The sequence below is a fragment of the Natator depressus genome, chromosome 2, assembly GCF_965152275.1.
Source record: "Natator depressus isolate rNatDep1 chromosome 2, rNatDep2.hap1, whole genome shotgun sequence".
Taxonomy (NCBI): domain Eukaryota; kingdom Metazoa; phylum Chordata; order Testudines; family Cheloniidae; genus Natator; species Natator depressus.
The window spans coordinates 72,693,288-72,708,891 of NC_134235.1; the positions used below are offsets into that span (position 1 = coordinate 72,693,288).

The 15,604-nt window shown below is 44.3% G+C and overlaps 1 protein-coding gene across 1 annotated transcript in view; it reads right to left on the bottom strand.

Moving 5' to 3' along the window:
• The window catches only part of MAPRE2 (microtubule associated protein RP/EB family member 2), a 155,492-nt gene extending 140,126 nt beyond the window's left edge, over positions 1 to 15,366 (bottom strand). Inside the window, exon 1 of the mRNA XM_074944415.1 lies at positions 15,296 to 15,366. The gene's annotated coding sequence lies outside the window, so the exon portion shown is untranslated. The remainder of the gene's footprint in view (positions 1 to 15,295) is intronic.
• Between the last annotated feature and the right edge of the window lie 238 nt (positions 15,367 to 15,604).

Below are 15,604 nucleotides of genomic sequence, written 5' to 3' on the forward strand. Positions count from 1 at the left end.
GGGCCTGTCCATTCATCCTACCCTTCCAAGCAACCACAGGCATTTTACCTTATGCCAGGAGTGGCGAAAGCACCCTAAAAGTGGGGGTCCACAGGTGCCCAAACCGTGGCCCTGCCCCTTCCCCCCCAAGACTGCCCCCCTGCTCACTCCTCTCCACCCGCAACCCCCATTGCTCGCCCTTACAGCCAGTAAAAAGTGGGGAAGCCATGGCCCCTAGGACCTCACTGTTCCAGCACCCCTGCCTGATACAATACTTAGAGGGCTCGGCTACTCATTAACCACCATGTGACATCCTAGTCAAGTTTTACATACAACAAAAGTTGTACTTTGTATTATGGGGCATTCTAAACAAGGCAAAAAGACCAGTCCACAATACACAGCAATAGTTTTGTTTTACATATGGCTGTATCAGGAGAAGGTAGAATAGTACCACAGCTCAATTCAGAAGCTGCTGAGTCACCAAATTACTGTAAGATAGGTAGAGCAAAGTACCAAAGAGCTCACAAGCACTCCCTTTTCCACCCACAAAGACTCCCATTTCCATTAGCAGCCCCTTACAGTGCTTGATCTCAGTCAGAGAAATAAATTGTTTATTAAAGGGGCCAAGTCACAAACTATTGTATGTAGAAGTACACAAAAATACTGTGGTACACTCCAAGGCAAAAGTTATCAGACAGTTCCAGGGAAGCCAGGTGGATTAAAGAGCACCCACTAAGCTACAATTATGTAATTAAACACAAGACACATGGAGAAATTATGATTGGTGTAGCTTAGGTGTAACAATCATCAAAGCCACATTAATCTATCTTGATCACATGTGGAGGGTGTTATGCATTACTCCTCATGAGTCCCAAACATTCAGGCAGGGCTTGTGGAAAGTAGAACCTACTTGTAAGTTTATTATGTTAAGGGTTTTTTGTTTTGGGGTGGTGGTTTTTTTTTAAAAACAGCTTGAATTTTGCCCTGAGTTAGCTTTATAGAGAGCAAGGGCTATAGAGAACAAAACTCAAATTCAGGGAGCAGAGAAAATAGAGAACCTTTAATATACTGTAGAAGGAAAGCCAAGTTGTATTTACATCTCTAAGACCTAAGGGCAGGGCAATTATTTTATATAAAAAGGGGATGAGAAGTAGTAAAGCAAGCTCCATGACTTACCTTGCATTGCTGACTATAAGATGTATTTAGAGAGCTATTTAAAGAATCATCCCCACTGGAGGATGATTTACAGTGTTTCGGCATGAGAGTAGAAGTGAGGAAGTAGGGTAACAAAAATCTCAGTACCAAACACTCAAGTTACTATTAACTTGTAGATTTCCCCCAGAAAGGCACCCCCTTTTATGAACCTGGCTATGGGGCAGAACTAAAGAGCTAGCTCCGCCCCATAATCCCACCCAGAATTTGGGAGCTGCTACAAAAAGATTTTTAAGCAGCCACTTACAATTCTATGAGCTTGTTAGATAGTTGAGTTACCTGGGGTGGGGTGAATGAATGTATAGTTTACACTTACTTTTACTGCTTATACTCGTGGGGGTAATTTGGGAAGTAATAATAGTTTTGAGGCTTGACTATTTTGCAAAAATCAAGAAAGTTAGTGCTAAAGTGTGGTTGTGGCTATCTCTATCAGGTTGTATTGTCTACTACCTTTTTATGTGCTTTTAAAGAAGCACCCTACACGGCTCACTTAATGCATCTATTTGCTTTGTGGTGCTCCATGGTCAACTTCAGCACAGTGTGAAAGGGATCCTTATTAATAAGCTTTTATCTCTATAGCCTGTAATATGAGCAAAATAACTGGTGTATATGCTGTTGAATCATTGCACTGAGCTACTCTGGGAGAAACTTCACCAAGATGGCTATTTTCAGTGGCTTTCTACTCTAATGTACCCATCTTTCATCAACAATAGCATCTTATATCTTTTCAGGCCATCTAGTCACCACCACTGTTGTCTTAAATTATCTTCTGTATTCATAGCCCTTTATTTTGACTTTATTAGCTTTATGCTTCTATTAAACAAGTGAAGTCATCCTGATACTTCTGTAAGAGATCTGGTGTGAAATCTGAGTCCTTGAGCTGCCTGCCAAGATTCCAGCCATGCTTCCAGTGTTTCTGACTATCATCTGGTATGCTTTCAAGGGAGTGATTAGGTGATTATGCACTTGTTAACAGGATCTGCACAAGTAATGGCTGTTACAACAGTCAACATTTCTGATCTTTCCTTCTTTGTGTGAAGAAATGAGTTTTGTTTCTGAATTAGTAAATCAGTCAGCTCTCTCCAAATTCTTTAGTATTTTTTTTAAATAAAGTTCGGCATTGGAAGAAAAATAGATAGCCCTTCTCAGCAAAAGGGACACTGATTGTTTTGCTGTAAATGTTAAATTGGCCTTTACAAGTTAATGAAAACTCCAATATGCATTTTTAGGATCAGAGCATTCAACTTAGTACCCTGCCCTCCCTCCCGAAAAATCTCTGACTTGAAATGTCAGTTGAAAAAAGAAGAAATCTTCGTGGACAACCGGAAGCTCTGCTATAGTACTAACGCTCACTATTTCTACTGCTGGGTTTCTACAGCGCTGACACAGTGATGTCAAATACTTTTTTAAATTTAAACCTAATTTCTTATCACACATTCAGTATAGATGACCCATGTCTCTCTCTCTGGCTGAATGCTAATAATTTGGCCTTCTTTGGTGTCTGAATTATGAAATTCAGCAGAGTTTAACTGAGCTATAAAAGCAGTTCACTGTTTAGAGATTGCCTGTTGCTGAATGCTAATTTGGGGGAGGAGACCACATCCTATTGATCGGTCTCCTGCCAGAAACTGAGCATAGTGTAAGGAGGAATTAAAATGTATATATAAATTCAAAGGAAGCTTCCCAGATTGCTCCGCAGAGCTATGTATGCTGCCAATTATGAAACCTTGTTTCAGTAATTTCCTCTAATTTAGTGCTAACCATTTGAGTTAAATTTGATAAAAGGAAGGCTAATCTAGTGGTTAGGACAGTAGCCTGGCATGTGAGACTCTGGCTTGATTCCCTGCTCCACCACACGCTTTCTGTGTGACCTTGGGCAAGTCACTTAAGCCCAGATCCTCACAAGTAATTAGGCACCTAACTCCCATTGAAGTCAATAAGAGCTACGTGGCTAAATACATTAACTATGTGGGCTCTACCCTCTCTGTGGGTTAGTTCCCAGCCTGTATCATAATGGGGATGATAATATTTCCTTACCTTACAGGGGTGTTGTGAAGATAAATATATTAAAGCAAAGGTAGATAAATACTTTACATGTCTGAGTACTGATGCATTATGAGAAATATACAAGTTCTTTTCTTTGCCATGGCTTTAAGGTTTTCTGACAATGGAGCTGTAGTCCTGGGGCAAACTTCTTCCCTAGATTGCTCTTTGGAGAAGAGACTAGGTTTTTGTTCTGTGTTAGTACAGGGCCTAGCACAATGGGGTCCTGATCCATGATTGGTGCTGTGATAGTATAAATAATAATATTCTGCCCAGGTACTGCTGATGTGGGTCAAATGCTGTATAATTGATGGAATTCCCATTTACTTTTAGTTGCTGTTCTTTCCCAGTGGTAGTGGGGGAACCGATTGGGGGGAGACATGTTGTGGGAGGAAGGCAAGGTTAAAAGTCAGATGTGCTGTAAATATCAATTTTGTTTTTGAGGATAAAATTGTGCACTGTCACTGTCTGTTGCTACTACACTATCTAATTGAGACCCATGCTGTTTGAAATATTAGGCTGGGGAGATCCCAGAACAAACATCTTAATTTGTAAAGGATCAACTATTTCTGTTGCTAAAAGCCATACTTACCTTCCATATTTAATGTTTTTAGAGTCATCTTTGGAGCCTTTTACAACCTTGATTTTGATGCTAAGGCCAAGTCTGCACTAGGAACTTTTATAAATGTTTATTAGAATTATTTTAATGTCACTTTTATACTGGCAAACCCCTTAGTTCAGATGCAGTTATATGAGCAAAAAAGTCATGTTGTCAGTATGGCTTATTTCCTTTGAAGATCTGGTATAATCCATACCAGCAGAAGCATTTTTTGTCAGTAGAAGCTGCATCTGTATTAGAAGGATTTGCTGGTACAGCTATAGGCACAAACCTTTTTTTAGTGTTGACTAAGTCTGAAAATTCACAACAGTAAAATCTAGCATGGAATTCTATTGAAATCACTTTGATTTTTGCTAGCTATCCCATGCAGAGACTATAGGATTAAATACAAAACTTCCAGGAGCAGGCTAACCTTGTAAGAGGATTTAAATATCATCGGAACCCTGGCCCATTAGAGACTGAAATGGCAATGTTTAATAATTAAATTGTAGAACCAACCTAGTACCAAGAGTCTCCAGTGCCATGTGGAAGATCTAGATTAAATTTCCACTTCCAACCTCCAGCTCCATGGGCCAGTGGGACCTGGGGTGATATGACAGCAATGTGCTTAACTCCTGAATTGGGTAAAGTGGAGCATCCACATCAGTAACCTCCTTGGCCAAGGAGTAGTACTGACTGGTTCCATACACAGAGGTAGAGTGGGGCCAGGTTGAAAACCCATGCTGTAACATGAGTGCTCCTTTGTTTGTGTGTCTGCTTCCTCACCTGGCAACATGTTCAAGCAAAACAGCAAGTGCTGATTACCAAGTTGAGCACCAATGGCATGCATGGGACCATGTGCTGACTAGAAGAAATTGAGGATGAAACAGACCATGCTGGAAGAGTCTCTTTCAAAGTGTCCAGGCAAAGGCAGAATTACGAGCAGGAAACCACAGAAGGAAGGTACAGCCCTAATTACGATCACTTATTCAAACACTGTGACTAGTGCTCCTGTACTTCCAAACTTACTGCTTTCTACAATGAGTGCAACCCTGAAGGATTATGGTTGGTGATGGCAGTGTGGGGTGTGAATATGGGTGAAGGGATCCTTGGAACTGGAGAATGCTGAGTTGCAGAGGGGAAGTATCTGATTCTCTTTCTTATGATGACTTTAAAAAATTACCAAAATTCATACTGGTCAAGATCTGACTCACCATAATCAATATCTGGGTTAAAAGCTCAAATTATACATCTCAAACAAGTGAAACCCTTAACTAAAGCGGGTCATTCAACAAATCCTATACTCATCAGTGCCTTGTATATCTATCTATAAAAATGTTATCAATTAACTTTAATATAGTCCTACCACTTTAATCTATTGATCAGTAATGCAGCTATTAATAGTTGCACATTTTGCCTTGGTCATTAAGCCAGCTAGAAAGATTCCGATGCTTATGATGCTATTCAGAGTACTGAGTGCCAGGAGAAGTTATCTTGTTTTGTTGGAGCAGTCTGGTAACTTGAGTTCCTGTTTCAACAGTAAGCCTGATAAGGTAGGAGCTCTGAATTAAAAATATCCCCTATATGCCTAGTCTATTTACAGAGCCTCTGGTTTGGTATCTCCTTGATGGGTTAATTTAGCTCCCATTAACATTAATGGTGTCCGTAGGCATGCCCACAATGTCTCCAATTTATTTAGAAAGAAAAGGAGCCTATATGCATATGGTGGTGATGACAGTGGGGAAATGCATTTATTTGCCCCCCCCCTCCAAAAGTACACCACATCAAACTTTTGCCACCATAAACAATTTTTGTATTTGAGCATATTGCTGACAGTAGCCATCTTGTTAACCGATGTTATCTCTGACACTGACAGTTCAGGAATCCAATGGGAAACTAGAGCAGTTTTAAATACTTAATACCTGTTTCATCCCTAAAATGTGAATAATTTATTACTAGTATTGTCAATGTTGTTGAAGCACATTGGGAATCAGATTAAAATCTCTTCTACGGGTGTTGCCCTGCTGTAATAAATATTATTTCTCTGCATGATTTCCAAGACTAAACTTCACAATCTCTACCACAATGAAGCTAGATTCATTGAATCACTGTATTAGTACTTATTCTTAACTTTTAAGCTACTGAACTGAACAAAACAGATGCTGTTTTCCTTCTCAGTCTGATTTAAAATTGTCCTGAGTATTTTTTTAGTTTCAGTATTGAACACTGTAATCTACAGACCGCAAAAGGCCAAGGAGCAAGCAAGTCAGTCTTAATGAACCAGTCACTACTCTCCACAGTGACAGAACTCCTTCTTTTAATGGTATATATTTAACTGGTAGATATACACCTGCAAAGCCTTTTGTTTTAAACTGGGATTTGAATCCAAGGGTAGTAATAAGCCAGACTGAGAGTGTTTCTCACCTAAGGAGTGTAAAGAAGGAAGGCAAGGAGACTATAATATGAAAACAGGCACAGAAAATAGTTAGAATGAAGCCTTGTGCAGAGTACTCTGGGGGAATTCTGTGCCACTGTGCATGCGCAGAATTTGTCTCCTGCAGATTTCTTTGCTTCTCTGCAGAAAAATGACTTTCTGCCAGGGAAGCGACAAGAGCGGTCATGAAACCTTCCCCCACAGTATGTTTTGGGTGCTGAGGGCCGCTGGCAGAGAGGTGAGTCATTGTGGGACAGGGGAAGACCTGGCTCGTGGCTCCTACTCTGTGCCGGGCTCAGCTGCTAAGCCTGGCTGGGCTGGGGAGGATGGGACTTCCTCTTCCTCTGCATGGCATCTGGGGCCATGTCAGACCCACCTCCAGATTTCTCCACTGGCTGTAGGAAGCTCTGCAAACTCCCTTCTGCCATGCTTCCTGCATCCATCGCTCCGCAGCTGCAGGGGGAGGGATCACTGTACAGGGAGCTGCTCCCCCATCTGACCTACCCAGTCTCCCTCATACCCAGATCCTCCAACTGAGCCTCATGCCCCCTCTGCACCCAGAACCCTCTCAATGAGCCCCACTCCCCTGCATCTGGACCACCCCAACAAGCCACCCGCACCTGGATACCCACCCTACTGACCTCTGACCAGCTGCTCCTGGATCCCCACCCCACCGAGTCCCGCCCCAGCATCTGGACCCCCACCCAAGCTCCCCATACCCCCCTTTATCTCCCTGATGAGTCCCAACCACCTTCCCCTGGACCCCCCTTGCAGAGTCCCATTACTGTTGCACCCAGTCCCCCTCCCCCACAAGACCCTGTGCAGCCAGGTCCCTCCTGCATCCAGCTCCCCCACTGAGCCACCCATACCCAGATTGCCCCACACAGAACCCTCTCAACCCACACCTGGATCCCCCCACACTAAGCCTGTCATAAACATACTGCTAAGGGTAGCATAAAATCCCTCCTTTACCTGTAAAGGGTTAAGAAACTCAAATAACTTGGTTGGCACCTGACCAAAAGGACCAATAGGGGAAGAAGATACCTTCCCCCACAGATTTGAAAGTTTTTGTTTGTGCTCTCTTTATGTTCTCTCCAGGACAGAGAGGGACCAGAGCAGGAAAAATACATCTCCTAAAGCCATATCTGAAATAAGCATCTAAGATTACAAATTGTAAGTAATAGGAAGGAAATGCATTAAGTTATCTTTTGTTTTCGCTTGTCAATTTTCCCTATGCTAAGAGAGAGGTTTATTCCTGTTTTTTGTAACTTTAAAGTTTTTCCCAGAGGGGAATCCTCTGTATTTTAAATCTTATTACCCTGTAAAATTACCTTCCATCCTGATTTTACAGAGGTGCTTCTTTTACTTTTTTCTTTATTATAAAGTTCTGTTTTTAAGAATCTAATTGGGTTTTTAAGTGTCCTAAAAACCCAAGGGTCTGGTCTGTGCTCACCTTGGTTACTCTCAAGCCTCCCCAGGAAAGGGCGTGAAAGGGCTTGGGGGGATATTTTGGGGAAACAAGAACTCCAACTGGTCCTTTTCCTACATCTTTGTCTAACTCACTTGGTGGTGGCAGCGATACCGTCCAAGGACAAGGAAGAATTTGTGCCTTGGGGAAGTTTAACTTAAGCAGGTAAAAATAAGCTTAGGGGGTCTTTCATGTGGGTCCCCACATTGGTACCCTAGAGTTCAGAGTGGGGAGGGAACCCTGAAAAAGCCCCTCCACACTTGGATCCAGTCTTGCTGAGCCTGCCTGCCCACACCTGGCCCAGAGGGGCAGGGCCCTGGGGTGTTTCTGGGGCCTTGTGCTCTTTCGGTTTTGGGTGTAGCCTCACCGCTGTCTATGTCCTGGGGGTGGGAGATGGGAGCTGCACAATGATCTCCCACCTCTGTGCAGCCAGACATCTGTGCCCCCCACTGCTGTGCTGGAGCCTCCACGTTTGACAAAATTTGCAGAATTTTAAAATATTGTATGCTGAATTTCTAATTTTTTGGCACAGAATGCCCTCAACAGTAGCAGCATAAATAAAGCAAGATGGGGGAATAGAAGGAAATAAGTGCAGAGGTATAAGTAGGAACATGGTGTTTGCCTGGACTTGAAGGCTGAGGAAGGGGAGAGTTATCCCTTCCTCTCAGATGGCGAAGTTGAGGTACAGTGAAATGTGACACTGCTTTCCAAACGTCAGTGTGTCTCTGGCACAACCAGGAACAGATCCCACATTTTCTGACTTCCAGTCAGTGTTATCTATAAAACCACTCTCCTTCTCAAATAAATTGGAGTGCAATTTAAGTGAAAGATGGCTACTACATGAAGGCATGTTCTGTAAGATTCCAGTGGAAGAAAGAGTAGGCCTATGATTCATTATGGTACATGCTGCCATTTCATATTGTCCCTTCCAAGTGTTGCACAACTGTAGGAATATGTGCTGAGGTCAAAGGCAGGTGGTTTTTGTTTGTTTGGGTTTTTTTTGTTTGTGTTAAGGTTTCATGGCTAAATACATAAATGGATTTACTTAGCTAGAACAGTCCAGATGTCTAAGGCTCATCTCTGATCACCTTAAGTGTAACAGATTCCTCTCACCCCTCAGATCTGTGCAGGGAATCCTATTTCACAGCAGTTTACCGGTGTTATGTGGTGTTTTCCATGGTAAGGTGATGACTGGTACAGGCTGAATGCTTGTGATTTCTATATGGTGTGTGCTATTGAGGACTAAAACATTTTTCATGCCTACATTTTTATCCCCTACAGTGTGAATGGAATATTGATTATTACAGGCTTTTGGACCCCCCAAAATTTATAACACTTACCCAGAAACTAGTTATTTAAAAAAAAATTAGCTTCTGTGCAAGCTGCAGAAACTTGAGATGGTCTGCCCCTCACATTAGCAGTAGCTGAAGAAGCTGACTTCCCATGAAATACTGAATCTGAAAGAATCTGCTTCTAAATTTGCAGAATCCTAAATCAGAAGCCACTTATGCCCCCACCCCAAGTGAAAATGGACAAATGCACACTATTCTCATTGCTTAAGGAAAAAAAATCAACTCCCACTGAAGTCATAAGAATCCATGCAGTCAGAATAATTGGGCCAGGACACAGATGTGTATGGCTGTCCTCATGGAAAGTATCATGAAACTTTTAATAAGCTAGTAGTCAAGATCTCAGGTAAGCCTCACCCAGAGACAAAACATGCGCCACCATGCCATAGTGGGGCACTGGTTCATTAATGACTCAGAGGGAACAGTGCTACCTACAGAGTCATCAACACTGCTTTCAGCAACATCTGCATTTTTCTCAGCTGTCTCATACAAAAACTGACCCAGCCCAACTCTTATGAGACAACTGGAAGCTTAATATGATATAGCATCATTTTCCAATTACCATTGAAAAGCTTGAACAAGTTAGTTGAAATTCTTTAAAAGAATTAGAAACAATTTTGAGAGATTTGACTGTATAGGAGTTGCAAGGGAGGAAGTTTCAAACATGTAATTGCCTCCATTTAAGAAAGAGGGGGAAGTCTGGGACACTGGTTACTTTAAAGACAAATATGAATGACATTTTGTAGCTAAAATTACACTGAATTTGAGGACTCTTTAAAAGTGACTGATCAAGGTTAAAATTGGAATATGTTTCAGGGGTAGTGAATTCAGCTTCCTGCCCAGAAACTTAACTAGCGATTGGGGAAGTGGTCAATTAAAGTTGCAGTAGAACTCGGACTGGAAGCATTGGCCAGAAGAGACAGAGATGAGCCGTGGAGATTGTTTGGAAGTGTAACAGTCAAGATGAGAAATGAAAGCATTTAGCTCCAGGTAGAGTCTGATTTAAAGTTTGAAATATTAAACAAATCTGGCAACTAAACACCATCTGGCAAGAGCACTAATGAGAAGCAAAGGCATTACAGAAGACTCCTGTTCCTTATCACTGAAATAGACATAATGCAGGAAGAATTAACCTTGAAAGAACAAATCACCAGACACATGGTCAATTGCCAGAATCTTAAAAAAAACACAACTGCAGCTTTATCCATATTCAGCATCAGAAAGTTCCAGTCCAGCCAGTTAGAGCTGTTTGCCAAACTATGTCAGATTAAGTCATGGCACATCCCATAAAGTGAGGTCATAGAAAAATACCTGCACATCTTGGGTGTCTTTCAATTTAGAGGTATGTAGGTAAGACAAACAGGCACCTGGTCATGTTGAATCCAGTGCTAGAGGGCATAGGCGGCAAGTTATATGGGCCTGTAGTGCCTGGGCACCAGAAATATTCCTGGCCCAGGGCCCGGCTCCAGCAATGTTTGAGGCCGGGTCTCTCCCTCGGCCCTGCCTTCCACCACCGGGTGCTCTCCCCCACGCATCCCCCGGATGATTTAAAAAGTCCTGGGGCCCCCACTCACCACCGGCAGCAGAGCTGAGCTGACCGGCTTGTGCCTGCTTGCTCCACGTGGCTGCTGGCCCCTTCCTGTGGCCCCTGGGCGGGGTGGGTCTGTGTCTACGCGCTCAGCTCCTGCCCCAAGTGCCACTGCGGCCAATAGGACGCTGCGGGGGCAGTGCCTGGGGGTAGGAGCATGCAGAGGCCCCCAACCCTGCCCTGCCTAAGAGCCCCAGGTAAGCGCCGCACCTCCCACCCCTTTCCCACACATCCCCTCCCGCCCCCAAACTCCCTTCCAGAGCCTGCACCCCCTCAGTCAGATTTTTGTATTAGGGATGAGGTGAAACTTCCCTGCCCCAATCAATCACTAAAAACCATGGCATACTTCATGAACGTACAATACCGCATGAAATTCACCTCTTGCTATACCCTTTCCAGTGCTCTGCAGATGAGTGGGTCATGATCCTGCCTCCACCCCACAATCATTGGGGCAGCTGGTGCTGCATGGGCACTACCAGGGAACGGTCCTTGAACCCAGGAATGATTGTTGTCTGCTCCATTGTGAAAGGCACAAAGTGTGAAGTCTCCATTTGCCTTCCCTCCCATTCCATATGTAAAGGTCACTATTCTCTCTAAGCTGTGTGTGTGTGCGCCCGCACAGTGATCCTAAACCCTGCGCACACAGCGAAACACAGTGCACACAAAAATTTGCACAGAAGAAATTTTTTGCACACACGGCCTGTCAAAAATTAGAGGGAACATTAATAAAGGTCCACCCTAAGCTACCCTTATACATCTGTGTACACACAAAGGCAAAGTTGAAAGCCGGAATAACCAGGTTGTTTGTTTGTTTGTTTGTTTTTGTTTTAAAACAAGTATTTACACTATAACTTTTCCAGTAACTCAACTCATGACTTAGGCATGCTGCAGTGACAGTTTGGTTACAGAGGTAAATGAATCTGCCATTCACACATGAAGGAGAGCTCGATGTGAGCTTGAAAGCTTGTCTCTCTCACCAACAGAAGTTGGTCCAATGAAAGATATTACTTCACCCGCGTGGTCTCATTCAAAAATGAACTTCTGGAATTGTGTGTATAGAAAAGGATGGAATGTTTCCAAAACTAATGAAAAACAAATATATGTAAAATACTGAAATGTTTTGTTTTCTAAGGCTAGACATCCTCTGCCACAAACTGACAAAGACCTGACAAGAACTCTGAATGGATACTCCTTCAATAACTTCCCTATATGCCCCACTCATTAAACTATTGACACTTTCCCCTGCTACGTATTAGAGTTTACCTAGATGTTTTGAACAAGCCTTATTTTTAACAAAGTTATTTTTTTTAAAAGATAGCAAAAAGTAAATATGGGTGTGATTTTAGCCGCACATATGATGCTGCACTCTAAACAGAAGAATGTTAATGGTTTGTTTTAAATCTGCTTCGTTATTACGTTACAGAAGTGTGACCTCTGCTTTCTTTTACTATTTGTCTTTTCTTAAAATTAAGCAGAATAGCCACAACCGGTAATACAGAATCTTTCTTTGGATTTCTTGTTGTTTACATTATGGTTTTATACAGTTATTAAAGCCCACATGTTTTCTGTTTTTACACCCCATAATTTGGGGAGAGGCAGGTAAAAGGAAATATCAGTTCAGAGAACAAGTTTTCATATTTTCACCATTCACCACAGAAACAATGAGGTCTTTTCTGCATTATTAAAAGAGATCTGTGAATGAAACAAACAGATGAGCAGTGGCAAAATATAGTTAGCAAATGAGAAGAACTATTTTACAAACATCACATACTCTACACTATTGCGTGTACAGTTTGCAGCTTCCGTAGGTGTTAATACGTCTGCTGTTGTTATTGTAACTTTCTATGCAGTGATGGCTACACGCCTCATCACTGAATGCAACTTGCTGATTCATCAGGCTCTCTTAGGTGTATTTCCTGTAATAAGATTTACCCATTACTGATCTGTCCTATTAATCAGCATTCTGAAGGGTTCCTTTTATACTTCTCTTACCTGAAGTGCAGAACCCTGCCTTGGATAGTAATTACAAAGTTAGCAGCAATGCTCAAATGGATATATACTGCAGTAACTTAAATTAATGCAAAGGGAATGAGTCCTCTTTAATGGCATAGCAATGTGAAACCCTTTGAGTCATAGTAAGGAGCTAATGACAGACTCACCCAAAAGGTTTCTTGTATCATATCAATGATGGCAAGATGGCAACCTTCTCTTAAATGAAGAAACTCTTATTTGAATTTCCATGCACCCTGATGCCTATGTAACATTCACTATACACTACAATATTTTCTGAACTGCAAGCTTAACTAAGCAGAACATGTTAGTGGAGAGGGCACTGGACTGGGAGTCAAGTCCAAGCATGGGGGGTTTCTAGCACTCATAATGATCTATCAAGTGTCACAGGATCATTTAGACTCTCTGTGCCTCAGTTTCCTCAACTATAATAATACTTTCAGACCTACAGATAAAGGCTGTGTCTACACTAGCTTTTTAAAAGAGATCTCCTACCATTGCACGAGCAGCACTTTTACCACAATACTATTTAACCCTGCTTGGAGCAGGTCTAGCTACCACAGTGGTAAAAACCACGTGGTCACCTGAGCCATGTCTATAGTAGCACTCCCATCATCAGTGGATGAGCACCAGTCTTAATGGAAAAGTGGGAGTTTTCCCAAAATATTATAATGTAGACAAGGCAGAAAACTACTATGGAAGAGCTGTGATTAGGTTGTTATATGTATAATTACCTTGTGACAAAAAGTTCAAGGTCTCAAATCAGGGTTTTTTTGCGGGGGGGGGGGAGAATATGAAAGCAACATCAGGGCTCTTTAAATAACCATAGGCGGTTATATTAATCTGCTTGCTTGTTTACAAGACTACAGCATCTTTTTTAAAAAGACCAAAATAGGAGCATAAATGACAGATGTGGATCTCAAGCAACCCAGTAGTGATGGTAAAAACTGTAAATCAAAGCGGAGTGCTTCCGATACCCATTTCAGTAGAAGTTACTCTTATATGTATACCCCGTACCAATGAACATATTGTAAGCCTTCTTTTTAAGTCTAGTATACTCTGCAACATGTGCTGTAGCTGGTTTATTTTTGGACTCACACTTACTCTAAAGAAATGTTCCAGCAACAATACCCCGTCAGCACCCTGCTTACTCTAGACAGCCCTAGTACTGTCATCCTTGCGATCATTGGTGGGGTGCACTGCAGCAGTTGAACAGTGGAATATTTCCTGAAGAAGTCTAGTGTAGCTAGACACAGGCCCTGAGACCAGCAGGGGAGAAGACACATCAGCTGTTTCAGCACACAAGGGAATTATGGATGTTAACTAGCTGGTGAGGTCACACCAGTTAATGTTCAAACAGCTGTGCACTTTATCCACTGAATCTTTTATTACACTCTCTCTCTTCGAATTGGAAACTCTAGCCGCAAATAAAAAGCCTTTGCAGAAAACTGACGTCAAACTTAAATAACCCCAACTACTCCTGGGATGCACCTCAGCTCAATACAGCAAAAGATGTTTCCCTCTCCAGCAGAGACCCTTGATGCACAAACCATGGCTCTAGTAGCTTAAGTACTGGAATACACAGCAGGAAACTATTTCAATGCGGCGGCCGCCTACGCTCCTTTAGCTGACACACGGGGTCTACTTCCTACCGGGCTTTAGCTGCTAAGGGGACTTCCCCAAGAACAGACCGGTTTGAAGAAGTGATCTTTTCCTGCAAGCTTGAAATTAGCGGCAGACCTCCCTCCCATACCCTTCTCCAAATCAAGCGGAAACTTCCACACAGGGGCGATGAATGTACTTGCTCTGAGGCTCAGCTTAAAATAGATAACTAGGACCAAGAAATCCGTGTGCCCAGTGAAACTGTATAGCGCTCAGGGCAGGTGAGGCTGCCTGGCAGAGGAAGAGGTGGGGGGGGGGGGGTGTGTGTGAGAGAGAGAGGGGGGAGGCGAAGACGCCAAACACTTCGCCTCCCTCAGGGAGCCCCGCTCCCTGAACGACTGTACAGAAAGCAAAGCGATGCAGGCTGCACAGGCCGGGGGGAGGGAAGAAGCCACCCCGCGCGCCGGCGGTGACCCCAGCGGCGGTACTTCCTGCCAAGCGCGCTTTGTACCTTAGCTGCCTTTTGACAGCTCAGCCCAGGGCGACTCACGTGCCTCGCAGTCCGGTCCCCACCAGTGCTGCAGGGCAGAGCCCGCCCCGCCCGGCCAGCCGCACACACCCTGCAGGGCCAGGCGCTTTCTGCAGAACGGATCGTTCGGCCAGTCGCCCCCCCCCCCCGTCCCCACCCCACCTTCCCGGGGGGGGAGCGCTGAGGAGCGGTCCTGTGACCCCCTCCACCTCGCGCTCTGCCAGCGTGGCAGCGCCTCTTCCCTGCACAGCCCGCAGCAGCTTGCACCCTGGTGCCGAGGGGACTGCGAGGTGGTCCCTTGCTGCCGGACCGCAAGGGGTTAAATCTGGGCAGGAGGCGGCACAGCGGCACCCGCGGAGGCGAGGAACAGCGGCTCTAGGCAAATGCAACTTCTTGCCCCCTTCAGCCTCCTCCGGACGCCTGGCCATGCGCCCCTCACACCCCGCCCAGGCGCCCGTACAGCTTGAAATGCACTTGACTCACCTGTCTCCTCCTGGGCCGCCGCCGCTTTCCCTCTCCCTGGCCGCTGACAGCTGGGCTTTGTTGTCTCCACCCACCACCCCCTGCGCTTCGCCAGCCGCTCCACCCCGAGAGCCACGTGAACCAACCGGGCAAGCCCCTGGCTGCCGCTGGGCTCCGGATCGCTCCGGGGATGGGAGGAGAGCGGAGCGCGGGGGCCTGGAGAGGAAGTGGGCAGGAGGCGGGTGCGTGCCGGCGAGTGGCGGAGGAATGGCTTTGTCACAGCTGAGTGCAGCCGCCCCCCCGCCTTATCTTCGTGCACGTTCTCGGCGG